Below are 15,483 nucleotides of genomic sequence, written 5' to 3'. Positions count from 1 at the left end.
CTAATTTTATTTATTTATTTTGTCTGCTTTGATTTTTATTTTGTTGTTATTTTTCTGCAGTTTTAAAAAATAGAAAAAAAGAAGATGAATTTGTATGAATAAAGGTAGAGAGATCTATAGGAGAAGTTGGGTTGGGGAAATAATATGATCAAAATGTATTAAATGAAAAAAGTTTTAGGTAAATAATTAAAAAGTGATGAATTCATTATTAAGAGAACAAAAGATGGAATTATCAAATATGTTTATGCACAATGATGTATTTATGTCATTTACAAAAGGCAAAGAATTAATTAGAAATATTAAGAGTATATAAGGACTATTAATGAGTCATTGTAATGTAGGAAGTTTGGATTAACAGTGACTGTTGGCATCAGATTGAGTGGACACTGAAGGTAGAAATTGAGGCAGAATGCACTTAAGGGGTTTACCCTGCATTTTGTTTGTCAAGAACAGAAAAGTATTAATTTTTAACATCACTCCACTTACTGATGTTATTGTAATATTTTTGTTAATTGATATATTAATGGTAAGAACATTTGTATGTTTAAGATGTACAATGTGGTGTTTTCACATGTGTTAACTGATTGAAATGCATTTTTTATCTGATCAATTAACCGATCCTCACAATTCAGTAGCATTCTTTCTCTTTTAGGAATGAAGACACATTCTCTTAGAAAATTGAATGTAGAATTGTAGGGATGCTGAATGTAATATATTCATTTTGACTAACTATGCAACTTCTTGAGGCTCATTCTTTTCTTGCATCCTGAAGCATCTTCAGATCAGTGAGTCAAGTGTGATGGTGCATGTTATATCTGCATTCTATTGAAATTGGGTCCAGGTCAAATAATACGTTTTATATATTTATCCACCTTTGACGAGCCCTGGAGTGGGGTTAAAGTTTTATTTTGTAATACCTGTGAGTTATTTTTTAGAATTTCAAGTTGAATACTATTTAATCTGATTTTGCCTGCCTGTCCCTTTTGACAAAGATGAACATGAAAAATGAAAAGCCTGGTCTTGGTGAGGGTCTCTATGCTGACCCAGAAACCCAAGCTGCCTATGATGAACACATCTTGTCTCTATGCAGTACAGCAGCTTTGAATGCTTGGGATAAGGTTCATGAATTAGGAGAGAGGATAGAACCTTATACCAAGATAAAGCAAGGACCTAGAGAACGTTTTAGTATCTTTTTAGAAAGATTATCTAGGGCAGTACAATTAGAGATAGCAGACATAGATGCTAGGCGAATACTCATAGAATCTTTAGCTTATACGAATGCGAATCCTCAATGCAAACAGGTGCTTTGGCCTTTAAAAATGCGATCAGCACCCTTGGATGAATGGGTCCTATATACAGGCAACATTGAGTATAATGACAATAAGACTGAAGCATGGATAGGAGAAGCCATATCTAAAGGTCAGAGAAGATATCAAGATAACAGAGTTCCTTACTATGGTGACTTAGAAGCTTGGGTAGGAGAAGCCATCCCCAAAGGTTTGAAAAGATATCATAATGTCAGATGTTATAACTGTGGTAAGATAGGACATCTAAAAAGAAATTGTAGGCAAAGCTTCCCTAGAAGTAACACCCCCAGGAATGAATCAAACAGAAGGCCTCAGCCTTCTGGGTTATGTAGAAGGTGTGGCAAAGGCAGACACTGGACAAATGAGTGTAGATCGACCAGAGACAAGCAAGGAAACCCTTTACCATCGGGAAACTCCTTGGGGGCCTCTCGAAGGCCCCCACATCACAGGTGGTTCGAACATTCCCAGTCACAGTGGAAGACAATCTCCCACAGGACAATTAGAAAATTCTGTGCCTATTATAAAAACTCATACTGCTCTGGATGACGAACTAGTGACGGAAGTTGAATCAAACATGACAGAAGGAAATGAAAAACGTATATTTTGGCAAACTGCTATAAATAGTCATAGGCCTAGATTGATAGTTAAGATGAATAATAGACTGTTTGAGGGTCTGGTGGACACTGGAGCTGATGTAACTATCATATCTAATAAATCTTGGCCTCAAAGATGGCCCCTGCATGAGGTAAATGTTCAATTCTTAGGGATTGGAACCCTGGCTCAGGTAAAACAAAGCACGAGATGGATTGACTGTATAGGACCAGAAGGACAGAGAGGGAGGTTGAGACCATATGTGGCTGATGTAGTGATAAATTTATGGGGTCGTGATCTATTACAGCAATGGAATACACAGATTAACATTCCTCCTGTATTAGATAGGAACCATAGACGACCTCATGATTGTGGAAAGAATACTGTTAAGTACTATACAAGACAGAGACCAAATATCCAGGCAGTACAAAAACAAAATACAAATGCTGAACAAACAGAGGAACCAAAAGCCCTACCTTTAAAATGGCTAACAGAGGAACCTGTCTGGGTAGGACAATGGCCTATGACCTCTGAGAAGTTAGAAGCTTTAGAAAGCCTGGTTCAGGAACAGCTAAATGCTGGACATATTGAGGAATCAACCAGCCCTTGGAATTCTCCTGTATTTGTGATCAAAAAGAAATCTGGTAAATGGAGAATGCTTACAGACCTGAGAGCCATCAATAAAGTTATCCAGCCAATGGGCTCTCTACAGCCTGGAATGCCCTTGCCTTCTTTGATACCCAAAGAATGGCCTATTATAGTTATTGATTTAAAGGATTGCTTCTTCACTATACCTTTACAAGAACAAGACAAAGAGAAATTTGCCTTCACGGTACCTAATTATAACAATTCTCAACCGGTGAAGAGATATCAATGGAAGGTTTTGCCACAGGGAATGCTAAATAGCCCCACCCTGTGCCAATATTTCGTACAAAAGCCGTTAGAAATAATTCGTAAACAGTTTCCACAATCCATAATCTATCATTACATGGATGATATATTGTTAGCTGACTCTAAAGGAGAAATATTAGAAAAAATGTTTGAGAAAGTAAAGGAAGTTTTACCTCGCTGGGGATTACAAATTGCACCTGAAAAAATACAAAAAGGAGAGTCTATCAACTACTTAGGATATAAAATAGGTCTACAGAAAATTAGACCACAAAAAGTACAGATCAGAAGAGATCGCTACCAGACTCTTAATGATCTTCAAAAATTACTAGGAGAGATTTCTCAACTGCAAACCATAATTGGAGTAGAAGGGCATGATTTGAAAAACTTGAAAATGGCCCTAAAAGGAGATAAGGACTTGAATAGTCCACGAATACTATCAGCTGAAGCTGAGAAGGAATTAGAATGGGTAGAAAAGAGGATACTAGAAGCACATGTGGACCGTGTGGATCCAAACCTAGACTGTATTCTGGTTATATTACCATCTAGAGAATATCCTTCAGGGATTTTGATGCAGAGAGAAGATATCATATTAGAATGGATATTCCTACCACATAAACAGAATAAAAAACTGAAAACATATATAGAAAAGATCTCTGACTTGATTATAAAAGGTAAATTAAGACTTCGTCAGCTAATAGGAAGGGACCCAGCAGAAATTATAGTACCTTTAACTAATGAGGAAATTTCTTCCTTATGGAAAGATAACGAATATTGGCAGAGAGCTTGCAGTAACTTTTTGGGAACAATTAGCAACAACTATCCCAAAACTGAGAGAATCAAATTCATAAAGAAAACGATTTGGATTCTTCCACGCATTGTAAGAAAAACACCTATTTCTGGAGTTCATACATTCTACACTGATGCAAATAAATCAGGTAAGGCAGGATATAAATCAGGAAATATTAGTAAAGTGGTTCAAAGCCCTTACAATTCTGTACAAAAGGCAGAATTGTATGCCATTCTCATGGTACTTATGGATTTTAAAGAACCCCTCAATATAGTTACTGACTCTCAATACGCAGAGAGAGTCGTTTTACACATTGAGACTGCAGAATTTATTCCTGACAATACAGAATTAACTTCATTGTTTATACAGTTACAAGATACTATCAGAAAGAGGACTCATCCTATATATATAACACACATCAGATCCCATACGGGTCTGCCAGGTCCTCTAGCACAAGGCAATGATGAAATTGATCGTTTATTGATAGGAAGTGTGCTAGAAGCCTCAGAGTTTCATAAGAAACACCACGTGAACAGCAAAGGTTTAAAAAAGGATTTTTCTATCACTTGGGAACAAGCCAAGGAAATAGTAAGGAAATGTCCTACTTGCTCATTCTATAACCAAACTCCTTTACCACCAGGCAGTAACCCTAAAGGTATAAATAGGAATGAAATATGGCAAATGGATGTGTTTCATTTTGCAGAATTTGGAAAATTAAAATATGTACATCACACTATAGATACATTTTCAGGGTTTCAGTGGGCTACTGCTCTGAGCTCTGAAAAGGCTGATTCTGTTATAACGCACCTTTTAGAGGTAATGGCCATTATGGGCATACCTGCACAAATAAAAACGGACAATGCTCCAGCATATGTCTCCAGCAAATTGAAACAGTTTTTTGAGTATTACAAGATAAAGCACATAACTGGTATACCACACAATCCTACAGGACAAGCAGTGGTTGAGAGATCCAATCGTACTTTAAAAGAAATGCTCCATAAACAGGCAGGAGGAACCAAAACACCCAAACACAGATTACATAATGCTTTATTAACATTAAACTTTCTTAATGCTGATGAAAAAGGAAAAACAGCTGCAGAAAGACACTGGACAATAGAAAAAACTTCTGAACTAAATCAGCCAGTGTATTTCAAGGATGTACTGACCTCAGAATGGAAAGCAGGATATGTGTTACGTTGGGGTAGGGGTTTTGCATTTGTATCTACAGGAGAAGAAAAACTATGGATACCATCTAAGTTAATCAAGATCCGAGTTGAACAAGAGAAGCATCTTAATGAAGAGAAATGACAAGTCATCCAACAAACTAGGTCCTATGAGGTGTGCGGAGGCCTTTCAAAGGTAGGGGAAGTGTTCTGTTCTTGTTTTTACAGGAAAACAGAGAAAACCTATCATCAAACAGCCAAAAGACACTGAACATGTAGGTGCCTACAGAAGAGAAGACAGCTTTTCAGAAACAATCACTTAAGGAAGCAGAATCTGATATATGGTAAAAATAAAAAAAAAAAAAAAAAAAAAAAAAAAAAAAAAAAAAAATTTAATTGTAGTAAACTATTTCTATATAGAAATCTATTTCTCTCTATTATCTAGTATTCCTGAAGTCCCAAATTTTGTAAACCAATGCTGGCTTTGGAGTTGGATTTGGCTTTCCTTCTCTAAATTCAAGCATGTTGTTAAGATTAAATTCATGGTTTCTGCCTTAAATCAAGAAGCCAATTGGTGTAAGGCAGAAGAAACAAAATCTGGGGACTCATATCTTATGCAATTTTCTCTCTGAAATCCTAATTTTCTCACATACTTTTAATGCTTATTGTTGTCTTTCCCTAATGCATACCTTAAAACTTGAAAATTTTACTTTAATATTGATGTGTAACTTTTCCACAAGGAATAATAACGATTCCTAACAGCAGTCTTTGAACTTTCCGGAAAGAAGATGGGGCCCCACATCATCATTTCCACTTGACTCAACCTGATGCATCGGAACTACAAACATCACCCTAAAACCGGTTTGAGACTGTTTTGCTCGAGACAACTCATGACTAGCTAGCTGTAATGGTGCACCTTTTTATTACACCCTGGCCAGTTTCAAATAGAACTACAGTCAAGAATTTTCTGCCACACAGTGACTAACTACATATGTCACAGCCAGTTCTGTTGAGAAATTTGGTTGCTAAAAATTTTCTTCCTACAGGATCCATTGGAGCAATCATCGTCCCATTTCAGCAGGAAGTAATCTTAATATGACTACGCCCCCTTTCCCTACCCTTGGAAATTTGGGATAATAGTCATCGTCTTTGGGTTGGTTTTAGTTATTTGGGATTGGGTGATGCTTACACTCGGGTTTATCTTTTAGACAGGAATAGGGAATGGTGGGTAAAGGTATGGTTTAGATGGGATATAAGTAGATTAGCCTATTTCCTTGAGAATTTGAGTTTGAATGAGATAGTATTTTACAGCTTACATTGTTATGCATTCCTATGTGGTAAGCTATGTAAAATTAAGTTTATATTTTGTTATATTGTGTTAAATGTTTCCACTTATAATATTTATGCACATTATTTTTTACCATATTCTATGTATGTATACTTTTCTTGTGTTCAAGACATTTTGTATATTGATACAATTTGGGATATTTATCTTGCTGCCCTTTATAGTTCTACCTCTTGTCTTGACACTTATACTCTACCTCTATTTTAGGGATTTACATGTAGGTATATGTAAATAGTTATATTGTTTAAGTATTTGTTCCTGCTTTACTCAGGAAAGTTTTAATCAGTCTTTTAGCTAAGTTCCCGAGTATTATAGATTATCTTCACTCACATTTCCTGTACCTATGAGATTAGTCAGATATAGATGCTTAATCTTCAATCCTTCATAGACATGCAGAACATGGCATTTAAATGTTTTAATATTAGTACTCCTTTGACATGAGACACTGTTGCTCCTGACAGCACCGTGCATTTTCCCGAAAATATGTTGGACACTGTTGTTGCTCCTGCTGGAGTTCAATCTCGCCTCAGCTAATGGCCTGTTGGGCATAGAATAGCCCCCACCTTGACCACTGATTTGGACATGCAGTCCTATGTGCTTGCAGGAGACAAATATAGAAGACTGCTTGACCTTGCCAAGTCAGGGTAAGACAGCCATTCTATTTCCCTGCTGTTGTTGTGGTCTGTCAAGTTCTCTTGGCCTTAGCCAAATCTGGGTGTACCAACGTCGCTGTGAGACCTAGGGTGACTGTTCAGGTGGCTTGCTGTTTCTGTCCTTGCTGCACCGTTTTGGAAGTTGTCCATCCGCATTTCCTGTCTACTCTAGTATTGTTATTTTCCTTCTCAGGTCTTGATGAGGTTGAAGATTAAACTATCACAACTATTATTCTCTCTTCCTAGTTAGATATATTAGGTACTAGACTTACGTTTTCCAGCTTAGGACAACTCTATTGTAAACTCCCTTATGCCCTCACCCTAGGACTAGATATGTAGGTCATTTTGTTCTCGATTTTCCTTTTCTTAGAGCACACTTGTTATTCACTGTTTTGTATATAGTTTTGTATTAAGCCTAAATCTTTTCTTTAGACTAAAAGGGGAATTGTAGTGAGGTAGTCCTTCTGTAGCACTGACCACGCCCATTGGGGGGTGGAGCGATGGGCGGAGGTGACCGGAGGAAGGAGGTCGGAGGGGGCCAGGAAGGCTCCTTCTTTCTGGCGTGACTCGGACAGGAGAGGATCGGGTTGAATTTCCTGGTGTTCATCTGTCTAGGTTGTAAGTTATTTCTCCCTGAATAAACATCTATTCGGCCTATTTGTTTATCCTGACCCTTATTTACCGCAATAGCCTGGTGCTCATCAATTATACTGAACATCAGATCTGGAGAGTGTTGGAATGTGTTCTGATTTTTAAATGAAACAAATTGTGTCAAGTGAGAGAGATGAGAATCTACACTTGCCTTGCCAAAATGTCATTTTCATAAAATACCTATTTCAAAGATGTTTCATTTCCAATAGAAGATGAAACAAGACTATGAAGAAAAAAACAAGCCTGATTTAAAACTTTCAAGATTTCTCTTTGTAAGTATTTATATTGTAGATTCTGAATCAGAAAAGCTAGGTGTTCTGACAAACTGAAATGGACAATAAAACAATTAATGTTGGCACTGTTATGATCAAATGTTTTCAAACCCATGTCATTTGCATGCTGATTTCAGATGGCATATCCACTGAGGAAGGATAAAATACTTTGTTTCCACTTACAGAACTAGGATGTCTCATGGGAGAACATTAATAAATTCTCCATTGTCATACAAACGTAACAATCTCCTTTAAGACTGCATGTCTTTTCCATATGAGAGCAAAATTTTGACTACAGATTTTTGAGTTTTGTCAGGTGATGGTTGACTTTAGATAACATAATAGATCATTATTTTATTCTTTTTTGTAGATGTGATAAGTTTTTAAAATAATATTATTCAGATAATTCTTTTTGTTGTTTTTTGTTAACAGTTTTAGGAATAAAGTTGGGGAATGGGGTGGGCCCCACATGGGGGTCCCAAAGTATGGGACCACATGGGAGAGCATAGCAGGTGAGGGTGACCAAGGCGGAGAGAATAACACACCAGGCGGGGCTTGAATGAGGAGTTTATTTAGAAAGGGGAGTGAGAGAGAAGAGAAGAGACATAGAGACACCAGGAACAGAAGAGAAGAGAGAAGAGAGAAGAGAGAAGAGAGAAGAGAGAGAGAGAGAGAGAGAGAGAGAGAGAGAGAGAGAGAGAGAGAGAGAGAGAGAGAGAGCAATGAGCAAAAGGAACAAAAGAGAAAGCAAAAGAGATCGAAAGTTGGCAGGGGTCTGTCTTTTAAAGGTGCCCTTTATACCTGCCTGCAGACTAGTACTCATGGAACTCTGGGCTGACCAGAACACTGCCTGAATGCATTCTGCCAGGTGACAAGGCAGGCCAGCATAATGCCCGAATCCATTATTACTATTACTATTACTGTTATTATTATTATTAATAATAATTTGGTTTTTTTTTCAAGACAGAGTTTATCTGTGTAATCAGCCTGCCTCTGCCTTCAGAGTGCTGGGAATGAAGGCATGCCCCACCACCAACTGGTTTATTCAGATAACTCTTTTTGTTCTGTTTTAGAACAGTGCCCCTCTTACCACATTCAACTTCCCTCATGCTCCATTTTGGTTTCATTTGTGTCAGTAAAAGGTTAAAAGTATCCTGTCTATCTATACTATTGTCTTTCTCTGAAGATAAATTAGTCTATAATCATAACCTAAAGGTATTAATTTTACCAAGTCAGTAGGATGAAAACAATTTAAATATAACAAATAAGAAAAATAAAAATAGTGGTTCCTTTCTTGGTCAATGATACAAGTCACCACAAACTTAGTGATATGTGATAACAAAAAATAATTATTTTCTTTTGTAGTAGTTCAGCAGCCCAGAAAATTAAAATTACCACCAGTGGGTAGGCATTGAACGCTTTATCTGGGCTCCAAAGGTAACACCTGTTTCGAGATGCTCAGGAGCTTATTTCCTTCAACATTCTTGGCTCCACTGTCAATCTTTGTTTCAACCTCCAACATCTTAAGAATTTCATTCATAAATCCATGCTTTATTATTTCTCTTCCCCCATGCATCAGAGAATATTCTCAAAGGAGATATTCTAAGAGTTATAAGTCTGGAAAAACTTAGTAGAAACACTGTCTTCTGGATATAATAGGACTGCCATACTCATAAACTTACAGCATGTGTAGTTATTTGTACAAAATCATCACCAGATTATTCTAGCCAACATTCTAGCAAGGGTAGAGGAGGGATCACAAAAGCTTACTTAGGCTTCCCACGGGGAGTCCATGAAGTCTAGCTCATGACTACAAGGCATTATCAAGGCCCACCCCACTATATATAGACTGAGCAAAGTGTTCTCCCAAAAAGAATGGGCTCCAAAGTTCCAGTTCCCACTACTAGTAGTCCCACACACTGCCAAGCCACTCAAAGATCCATCAGGGAGAGTAGAAAGAAGAGAGGGAGTGGGAACTGGGATTGACATGCAAAATTGAGAAAAGATTGTTTTAAAATAAGAAAAGATTAAACAATAAGTAGCTAGTCTTACATGAAGTGCATGTGAAATAAATATAGTTCAGCCAAGTACTAAGCATTTATTTTTGTTTGCTTAATAACAAACTGAAAGATAACATTAACATAGCAAAAAGAAAAAGAAAAAAAATGCCTAACTTAGCTAAAGAGTTACTGGTGGTTGATGACTACTGGGAGATTGCGTTAATTTTCCTCAGAGGTGTAGCCCTTTGTAGGTTGACTATGTTCCAGTACATGACCTTATAGGTGTGAATGTAGTGCAAAACTAATTAACCTCAGTGCGTTATTGAACAAAAGATAAGGACATGAAGTTGGAAGAGGGACATGGAACATAGGTGTTTTGGAAGTTAAATTAATGAAGTAGTTGGAGTGTGAAATTCCCAAAGAATAAGAGGAATATATTACTATTAAATGGGCACCTCATTATATCATTGAATGTTCCTATTTTTTACTCTGTAAGGTTGAAATGTTATGTATGAGAACAAAAGCCAATTTAAATGAATCTGAAAGTTCTTTTATATTGTACTAGAAGTCAGAACGAGACAGAACATTCCATTCATTTCTTTCACTTATTTAACTTTTTTGAAATTATAATATAATTGTATCATTTTGCCCTCTCATTTCATCTCTGTAAATGGTCTTGCAAAACTCTCTTTGCTCACTTTTAGAACCATGACCTAATTTTTCATTAATTTTTGTTACATAATCACATGTACCTGTTCAGTCTATATAATGTTATTTGTATGTATGTTTTCATGGCAAACCATTTGATACTAGCTAACCTGTTCTTTTTCTTTTTCTTTTGAAGACTATTTCTTTCATTTTTAGTATTAACTTTTTCATCATTCATTTTTATTATTCATTAAAATTGTTCTTTTACAAGTTCAAACATGCATAATGATAACCACTAACCATTACGAACAATATAATGCCCATTCTTGCATGACTGGGCGCCATTGCTACATCACCCTTATGCCCATAATCTCCATACAAACTCCTTCCACTTTCATGTCTGTCTTTGTTACTGTTTGCCACTTTTGTTTTTGCTCCCCTTTTTCTTTTGCAGCCCACCTTGATTTCACCAGGATCATCTATTTTATGATAAGTGTGGACCTATGTGGTGGACAGTGGTTCTTTTTTTTCCCTTACCAATGGTCTCTCAGTACACAAAATTCAGCCATGATGAGTAGAACCTCTAATTCTCCTCTCCTTCATGATTGTGGCCAGTCTCATGAGAGCCTGCACTTGTGAGTTAATGATTTCAATGGTGTTATTTCTTCTAGACAATGCTGCTTTCCAAATTTTTACCTCATCTTCATCTTTTATATTTGTTCCTCTCCCCCAGCAACTCCCCCAGTAGTGCTGAACCTTAGAGGGACTGGTGTAAATGCCTTGTTTGGGGCTGAGAGCACAAATATCACTTATTCTCAGCGTCATGGAAACCAGTCATCTCCACACTCATTGCTTTTATTGTAAGGAGAGACTTTGTTGATTAAGGCCGGGAGTAGCTTTTTTCTGTGTGTAAAAGACAGTTAAAAGTGTACCAATCTTTGTACTGTCTCTTCATTATGTGTGCTGTTGATGGGATATGCAGTTCTACAGGAATCAGAAGAGCTTCTCAGTGATTAATAGAGACCCTTTACAGGAACTATTTGGTTGGATTTGGCTGGGTGTTGCAGTTACTGAACCTCACAAGATCAAAGGACTTCTTACAAATATCTTCCAAAAATAGCAAGCTCTAGAATTCTAGTCAAGTGTATCTGTACATAGTCCCAAAGCAAAGTAAACAAAACTGAATGCTATGTTTTACGTAATCACTTCTGCAAGAAGCCAGTTTTGGACACTAATATGCCATGGTTAATTCTTATTAATTTGTTGGAATTGTTTATTAATAATTCAAATAGATTTTAATTTTTCACAAGTAATATTTCACTATTAAGGGGTTGAAATGGGTGATAAGCAAACCCATTTGAAATAAAATATGAACATGTGCCACTGTATTATAAAAACAGAGTATGCCAATTTAGGTTAATACCACTAATATTTCCTATCTAGGCCTATAACCTACCAAGACATGGATATGCTTGAAGTACCAGATATGGCGTTTCTCCCTTCTCTGCCTTGTGAAACAAAATGAAGGCCACTTGGTTACCCCTAAAACAGTCAAAAGCTATTACATAGTTAGACATACCTTGTTTAAAATGTTGACCTTCTGATTTTCAGGGATAGCAGATGGGAAAAAGATAAGGGATGACATTTGTTCACCTGCTCAATAACCCCCATTGGTTTGAATGATAACCAACCAAAAGAAGGCTGCTGCTCCATTAGGAATTGTCATATGTCTCTGATCTCCCTCTTTGCTTTCAATCTGGGAAAAGAATGCAGCCATTAGAATCTCTTCCCTTAATTTTTACTAGAAATACCCTTCTTACACAGGCAACATGCATACATACATGTAAATGTAAATACACACATCAGAACACATAAATATTCATAAATACATGTTCATTTCCTTTGTTTACCTATACTTAAATGTATGAATAAATGTGTACATACAACATAAACATATTTTTAAATTCTAATTATCCCCGAGTCTATTGTCCATAAGACTAGTTGACAATTTATTTTATACAGGATCTTATGAGGTAAAATAGCAGTATTTTGAGGTCTAAGCTGTATCTGTTATTTCTTATTCCACATAAATTCTCCAAACCCTCTGAAGGAAGAATTTTATGATGTTCTGATTTGTAGCCAAGCCATTCAGCAAAATTCTCCTTCAACATCTTCTACTGATATGTGACAAAGTACAGGAAATATCTGTTCAGTCTATTGTCAACAAATGCATCTCCACCCAAAGCATTAGCAACAATGTTAAAAGCCAAGCACATTCAGACCAAAGGCACAGACTTTCATGGCCTATAGAAGCTTTTCTCACAAATCAATTCATGATCTCTTTATTATGTAACATCTAATTAACTGTAAAACTACAACAACCACAGACAAACAATAGAAAACAAAATAAAACAAAAAACTTCTGAAATGTTTAAAAGTTGTTTTTTCCCCAATAAATGGAAAAATCACTTCTTGATAACAATCATAAATCATAACTGACTCCTTGCATTTATTAAAGAAGCTTACAAGAGTTCAAAAGGATTTTTTGTTGCTCAGCAGTCACAAATTCAAAAACATGCATTTATCTAAAAAGGCAACAGTGGCTGTAAATTCTATGGCTTGTGACAACAATTATTCCTTCAAACACCTTAGGCTGATGTAACTTTATTGCTACTTTTAGTGGAGACTTACAGGCAATTTCCATTTTATAGTCATCACGAGTTAAACTCACAATCTCAAGCAGAAGTCCTTGCAGAGTGGTGCATAATTTAAAGAAAAGAAGTTTCTGTGCAGAATGTACTATCCACCTGCACTTCCCCGTGTGTCCTCTCTGCTTATAATCTTCTGCCAGCACCAGCCAATCAATACCTCTGTACTGTGACGGTCAGACTGACATGCTTGCTGTGGCAATTTTATGTTGCTCTCATGCTTACCTTCACATAATGTTTTTATTTTTTTCAATTTTTTTTATTTAATTATACATTGCAATCACAATTCTCCTCCTTCTCTCACAGCCCAGGCCTACTCCTATCCTCCATCACCACCTCACTAGTTCAACCCCAGTCCACTCCTGACCACTAAGGGCTCTCATGTGGAATCAATAAAGTCTGGCACAGTAAGTTGGGGTAGGGACAGGTACTTTCCTATGCTTTAAGACTTATCCCATTATAGGGATTGGGCTCCAACAACCTAGCTCATGTACCAGCTGGTCATACTGCCACTGATCATGGCATCCCATCCTAAGGAATGGGCATTTCTTTGGTGGGGAAACTGTCAGCATGGAAACTCAGCTGAAGTCAATATCTTGAATAGAACCAGCTTACAAATAAGGTATTATTGGTTAGATTCCATGCCTAGCACAGGAGGTACTCTAATGGCATATCATCCATTCTGTGTCAAGTAAAGTTTCAACTGAGGGAAAGACTTACAAAAAACAAAAAAAAAAAAAAAAAAAGAAAAAAATTCCAATCCTCAGGTTAATGTAGAACTAATACTATTTTGACTGTGTATTCTAAGAGATTAACAGTCTCATCGATGTAATGAAGGGGATTTATAATTTCAAATTCAACACACAAATGATGGTGGCAATACCAGCAACCAGGCTTACATGAGTGATGTTGCCTGCAAACCTAAAATCCTTAATGAATGTATCTGAGATACAGAAATAGTCAGAGAAATTTGTAATATTACATTGGTATTATTTGGAAAATCTCATATTCATAAATTTTTAATTAACATGATACAGTCATATTTAATACATTAGAATTATGTAAATGAAAATGGATATGTAATATAAATATAATGTCATATTACACACAGTACCAACTGAAAATATTTGAGTTCTTTTTTAGTATTTACATCTGGATTAGAGTTCTATAAATAATGTCTTGCATAATGGTAAATATCAAAATCATGACCATCCATATTACAGAAATAAGTATATGATAGTAATTAGCAATCAATAAATGATGATAACAGAGTTAACAAATATTTTAAATGCAGCTGAATTAAAAAATAAATTCCTTTTACTTTTAAGCATAATTAGCTTCCTTTGATTTAGCCATTATTTCCTTATTTCAGAACAATGTTTATAAGAGTATTTTCCATATTTATTTATTTATTCATTTATTTTTTTTTCTTCTCTCACACAATACATACTGACTACAGACTTCTCTAATGGATATCAAGTGGTGTTTTCATGTCACTGAACATTGTTGCCTTTCCTTTAAAATATCAGAGGGAGAGAAAATTGAAATCAGAATATTTTTATGAGAAAAACTATTTTCAATAAAAGGAAAAAATTAAAAATAATGTCCTAAGCAAATCTGAAAATATAATTCACAAAACCAGACTGTCTTCAATTTTAGTTTTTCTGACATTTGGTGTAATGACATTTACAAATGTATTCTAAGTGATAATCTTCTGTAGTTTAATTCAATATTTGTGTCAGCTATGCTGTTAAAAGAATACAACAAACAGATGTGCAAACAGATGAATAATAGGGTAATATTGAGATGGGACTATGCTCACAAAATTCAAAATTAAAAGCCTTAGATAAAAGTTCAACATATACACCAATCTGTTCACAGTTTTGTTCATTTTAGTTTCTTTAAAATATTCATAATGAGAAATTGATTTTAATCAAGTCAAGGTTCATTTGAATATTTTACCCAAATTTTCAAATCTTTCCTACTCTTTCAACTTTAAAAAGAATCTCAAATACTCACTTCCATTGACTTTTACTAGGTATTTATCCTAACTTGTATATAATTACCAAGTACATACATTTGTGGGTCCATTTTATACCTGAGATACCACTGTCATCATCATCAACATTACCATTATTTATAGAAATGACATCAATGTTACCTTTATCTAAAACTTTATAATATATATATTAAAAATAAAAACTCTAGAGTATTTTAGAAAGTTGCTACCTCTAAATTTCCAAGTCCTGAATGTTTTGCCATGTACATAAAATGGGCAATTGATAAATATCCATCTCAATTAAGTATTACCTTTCCTTCATCAATTTTTGTGTCTCTATAGACATCTTTTACTGTGACAGTCATAGTGGAAGAGCAAAAATAAATGTTCCGCCTTTTTTTATGCTTTGTTTCCACTACACTAATGGGATTTCATCACCCAGTGTAAGGAGTGCTGTCCTCTACATTT

Source organism: Phodopus roborovskii, unplaced genomic scaffold (genome assembly GCF_943737965.1).
Source record: "Phodopus roborovskii unplaced genomic scaffold, PHOROB, whole genome shotgun sequence".
Lineage (NCBI taxonomy): Eukaryota > Metazoa > Chordata > Mammalia > Rodentia > Cricetidae > Phodopus > Phodopus roborovskii.
The sequence above is the reverse complement of the archived record's forward strand: the minus strand, read 5'-3'. Positions refer to the sequence as shown.